This window comes from Bufo bufo, chromosome 9 (genome assembly GCF_905171765.1).
Source record: "Bufo bufo chromosome 9, aBufBuf1.1, whole genome shotgun sequence".
Classification (NCBI taxonomy): domain Eukaryota; kingdom Metazoa; phylum Chordata; class Amphibia; order Anura; family Bufonidae; genus Bufo; species Bufo bufo.
In genome coordinates, this window is record NC_053397.1 from 200,154,726 (window position 1) to 200,160,725 (window position 6,000).

Sequence of the window (6,000 nt, forward strand, 5' to 3'; positions counted from 1 at the left end):
TAGGCTGATATGTTTTGTCACCTTGGTATAAGGGCGCAAGAACAGTAGAACGCTAGAATTGGTATAGATGACTTCCTCAAAATCATTAGGCTACTTTCACACTAGTGTTTCTATTTTCCGGTATTGAGATCCGTCATAGGGTCTCAATACTGGAAAAAAAAAACTCTTCCGTTTTGTCCCCATTCAAAACGTAACTGAACAGAACGTTCCAAAATGCATTCCGTTCCGTTTGGTTGCGTTCTCATACCGGAGAGCAAACCGCACTATGCTGTGGTTTGCTTTCCGTCATTGGATGTGGAGTAAAATGGATCTGGCATGACCCACAATGCAAGTCAATGGGGACACAATAGAAAACGGATCCGTCCCCCATTGACTTTCAATGGAGTTCATGACGGATCCGTCTTGGCAACGTTAAAGATAATACAACCGGATCCGTTCACAACGGATGCAGACGGTTCTATTATCGGTAACGGAAGCGTTTTTGCTGAACCCTGCTGGATCCAGCAAAAACGCTAGTGTGAAAGTAGCCTTAATGGGTTGTATGAGATTAATGGGTCCGCATCCGTTCCGCAATTTTGCGTTACAGGTGCGGACCCATTCATTTTCAATGGGGCCGGAATTTGCTGTCCGCATTTGCGGATCCAAACTTCCGTTCCGCCAAAAAATAGAACATGTCCTATTCTTGTCCGCAATTGCGGACAAGAAAAGGCATTTTCTATGAGTGCCGGCGATGTGCAGTCCGCAAAATGCGGAACACACATTGCCGGTTTCCGTACATATTTTGCGGATCTGCAAAATACGGATGTGTGAATGGACCCTTAAGGGCATCTGTCAGCAGATTTGTACCTATGAAACTGGCAGACCTGTTGCATTTGCCCTTGGCAGCTTAAGGCATCTGTGTTGGTTCTGTGTTCAGAAAAATGAAGTTTTTATATATGCAAATGAGCCTCTAGGAGCAAGAGGGGCGTTGCCGTTACACCTAGAGGCTCAGCTCTCTCTGCAACTGCCGTGCCCTCTGCACTTTGATTGACAGGACCAGGCAGTGTAAACATGCTCACACCTTCCTGGCTCTGTCAGTCAAAGTGCAGAGGGCGCAGCAGTTACAAAGAGAGAAGAGCCTCTTAGTGTAATGGCAACGCCCCCGTTGCTCCTAGAGGCTCATTTGCATATGTTTAAACATAATTTATCTCAGCAATGCGGGCACATATGAACGTGGGGCCAACACAGATGCCTTCAGTGCACATGTAACAGCTCAGCCAGTTTCATAGGTGCAAAAGGGGCATCTTTTTTCCAAGAAGAGCTCCCTCTATAGGCTGCGTCTGGTGTTACAGCTCAGACCTCACATACTGAATACCAGACACAACCCATGGACCGAGTGTCACTGTTTTTGTAAAAGTGATTCTTAATCCAATCTTTTGCAACTTCTAATCACTTTAAAAGATGCCGAAAAAAAACTAGGCTGTGAACGATACTAGAATTTACAGATACTCAGCAGCACTACATTGTGATTTTCTTTCATCTATCTAGTTTTTTTTTTTCTCCACCCTCCAGCATTTTATTACTTTTTAATCTACTTTGCAAATCCTGGACGTCCCTGGGCTGAATTTTCTACATTTAAATCTTCAGGAAAACAAAAGTGATTCAATATAATATATATTGTCAAACCTGATGACTTTCCATAGAGATTTTACAGTATTACAGTGGACATTGCTTGATGCTTCAATACGATGTGAGGGAATATTTGAAGAATATACTTTGGTCAAGATGCCAGTTATTTATTTCTGATTTAAGCTTTTGTTTGCAAACTTTCATATATATTTTTTCTTTACTTTTTTTTTTTTTTTTTTTTAAAGGTAGGCAGGGGCGGTGGGGTGCATTGTTTCTGCAGTGTGTGCCTCTAAAATATATGCATGATGTGAATATTTAACTCTGAATAAATAACAGACCAACACGAGATACTTGAAATCTTCCAAATAATTCAGAGCTTTTCCTCTCTGGTCCAAAATGCTCTAGAATCTGTGACTTAAAGGGGTTCTCCGGGAATAAAGAAAATGAAAATACTTAAATATTACTTCATTATAAATATATTACCAAATACCTTTCATTAGTTATAATAGCTCGTTTTGTCCGGGGAGCAATTATTAGGAAAAATAAAATGGCCGCCATTCTACTAGTCCACACAAAACCTATCCTAATTACACAGGAGGTCAAGTTAAAGAGCTGCGCCACCTTCCTCTGTTACTTGTCAGGGATTATGATCCCGAATTCTGTATTCAGGATCATAATTCCTAAAAGCAGAGCAGAATAGAGGACGAGGCAGCTCTTTAGCTCAGTGTTGTAAAGTAACTTGTCCTCCTGTGTGATTAGGACAGGTTTTGTGTGTACTAATAGGACAGCAGCCTTTTTATTTCTCCTAATGATTGCTCCCCAGGCAAAATGAACCATTATAAATAATGAAATGTATTTGGGTATATATTTATACTAAAGTAATATTTAAGTATTTTCATTTTCTTAATTCCCGGAGAACCCCTTTAAGGGCTCAGCACATGGGCAGATCACGACAGAGTTGTAAGGAGCAGTAATGCGTCACCCATTAGAAGTCTGTAGGGCTCTAAAGTTTTGAATTGCTTAGCTTTAGTTTAACAGGGATCCCTCCTATCTTGTATTCGAGGCCTATGATGCCTTGTTCTACTTGGTTTGATCCATAGGCTAAATCTGCATAAATGCCAGTTCAACTTAGAATGTCTTAAAGGGCATCTGTCAGAAGTTTTGTACCTATAAAACTTGCTGAGCTGTTGCATGTGCGCTTGGCAGCGGAAGACATCTGTGTTGGTCCCATGTTCATATGTGTCCGCATTGCTGAGAAAAATGATGTTTTAATATATGTAAATGAGCCTCTAGGAGCAATGGGGCTATTACCGTTACTTGTAGAGGCTCTGCTCTCTCTGCAACTGCCAGGCCCACTGCACTATAATGGACAGGACCAGGTAGTGCAAACATGATCACACCTGGCGCTGTCAATCAAAGTGCAGGAGGCTAGGCAGTTGCAAAGAAAGCTGAGTCTCTAGGGGTAATGGCAACACCCCCGTTGCTCCAATAGGCTAATTTGCATATATTAAAACATCATTTTTCACAGCAATGCGGGCACATATGAACATGGGACCAACACGGATGCCTTCAGCTGCCAAGTGCAAATGCAACAGGTCAGACAGTTTTATAGGTACAAAACTGCTGACAGATGCCCTTTAAGCTGGCCATGCAACTTAGATTGGTGTCGGCTCAGCGCTTGTTCTACCATCTTGCTCCAGATTAAAGGGGTTCTCTAGAAGTTAGTGTTATGTTTCAGCACAGAGAGTGCAGACAATACGGTCTCGAAAGTTTGATTGCGTATATAGACCTAGTTTTAGACATCACTTGTATACATAGAGACACATACTTCTACATAGCTTAGGGGCAGAATTGCCGAAATTTTATATTAGGAAGTTTCACCACTTTTAAACGATCAATGACCCTTTTAAAGGGGTTCTTCACTTTGAACAATCCATACTTGTAAGAAGGGTCCTTTATCATTAAGCTGCCCCCCCTGCTGGAATCTGCAGCTGCAATCGGTGGGGAAATCTGCTAGGAGGTGTTCAGTTTTTCGTGCAGCACCACCACAAGGGAAAATAAGGTATTACACGGTGCCCATTGAAATCAGTGGGTCGTCTATGTAATGCAGGACAGGACAGGTCCTTCAGAGGGAAAGACGGCCTTATAATTGCTTTCCTTTCTGGCCAAGAGATGAGGATCCTTTACAGAGGTCCCTGTGTATTGACAGGGTACATGGGAATGGATTTTCTAGACTGACGAGCCACTTCATGTGTAAGCTAGCAGACATGGTTTTATATATATATATATATATATATATATAAAAGCCTGCCAGCCGTTACATCCTCCAATACATCTAGTAACAATGCTACATAAGCTTTAATAATGACCTTAGGAAAAAAATATAGCAAACCTAAGGTGCAACCAAGTGAGCCACACCTGCCACGGTGCAGCCTGAGTAGTCACGTGTAAGTCCTGAAGGTATAGGAGGAGTGAACCCGCCCTATGGCGGTCCAGCAGTCTCATCTTCTTTCTCCACAATTGTCTTCTAGAAATAGTCATGTGCCACAGGTACAGGCGTTATTTGCAGTGGCCTTCCTTTATATCAGTCAAAATGTGAACTGTACAAATCTGTGATTGCACTTCTTAATGCTGATGTAAGTTTGTGACCCCGGAATTTTGCTTAAGATTTTGTTCTATGTTTTTTTTTTTTGTTTTGTTTTTTGTTTTCGTTTTAGGCTGCTGATTAGTTTATAAACTTTAGAGGGTTTTTCCTGGATTTTACAAGCGATTGCCTATCCTCAGTATAGGCCACCATTATCAGATCTGCGGGGGCCCAACATAATCCTCCCTCAACCCCCCACCCTGATCAGCTGTTCTGCAGTAAGGTCTGTCCATGGTGTAGTAGACGGGGCACGTTACTTCCGCGCTGATCCCCTTCACCTCAGTGTGAACAGCGCTGTACTCATCAGCTCCGTATACTGCACAGTGGACAGAGCTGTGTAGCTTTGGCGCTGGAGGAGTGCGTGGTGTCTGACCCCTGACGATCAGATAGAGATGTCATGGAAAACCCCTTTAAATCTTGTGCATGTGAACGCATAATGGCGGCCAGCGTGTATAAACTAGGCTTTTGTGTATTGACTCCCGCCAAACACAAAATGAGAATCCTTAGGGCGTAAGTACCTGAAGTGAAGGTACAGCTCAGTAGATACATGTGTGTATTCTATAAGCCCCTTTTATTTCATTTGGGGGGGGGGGGGAGGTAAATTCACTGGCCAAAGCTTTTCAGATAATCTGATCTACGTTCTTACCTTAAAATAAACTATAGGAGCTTTCACCTCTCTGCTCCCACGCCCCGAATGTGTCTGTCCTCGTTTGTATATTGTTATTCTGATGTTTTTAAGAATGTTGTACTTGTTACACCACAAAAAAAAATGAAAAATGCAAAATGTGTGGAAAAAAAACTGTTTCATTTATTGACTGGGGGGGGGGGTGGTTATTTGTGGGGTTCCTTTTAATGGGCTGCATACATTTGAAGAATATTATAAAGTGTTCACAGATGCATTCTGATGTAAGCTATGGAATGGATAGCACCACATCTGTATGTATTACACATCTATATGCAGTAACAACCAGACATCGGTCACCCTCAGAAGAGGCATCACTTATGTTAATGGGGAGACAAAGGTAATAAAACATGTAGGTTGCTGGACCAGTGACTTTTAATGTTGGAAAAATCCCAGTGATCTAAAATATTGTCCAAACTAGTGGTATGTCATGACAACCCAACCTGGTTTCACTGTGGTCAGCAAAAATTATAGTCCAGAGTTTCTCAATATTTTGAAACCAAGTGTGGCCCCCTACTGAAATAAATGACGTCAGAGATCAGCCCTATGCTATGTTCATGTACTGTATGAGTACCCTCTAAAGACATGGAATGTATCCCTGAAGTATACATCCTACAGGTTGAGAGCCTAGGATCTAGTCTGTGGCATGAGTTCAGCACTTCATATGAGGTGAGTAAATAGGTTGGATGAAACAATTGGCCTACAAAATACAAACTTAACCTGACCCATCAGTGACGTGCCGCCCGGGGATACGATACCACTGAAGCCAGTCTGCTGCAGCACATGAGCCACCGGGCTGAAAACAAAATGGTCATCTGGACTCCTTATCTGCAGAACTACTCATGAAGTAGTGCAGATAAAGGCCCAAGATGGTGGTAAAAGTTCCCCTTTAAGACCAAAGAGTTCTTAAACGTGTTCTATACGATACAGTTCTGTCAAAATTTGTGAGATCCACGAGTCTGTTTTATTTTATTCCTGAATTTTTTAAGTATCAATAGGAAGCCTTCTAAGACCCTCCACGAAGAACATTATAAGCAGTTAGATCTTAGAATTGGTGATACAGGAC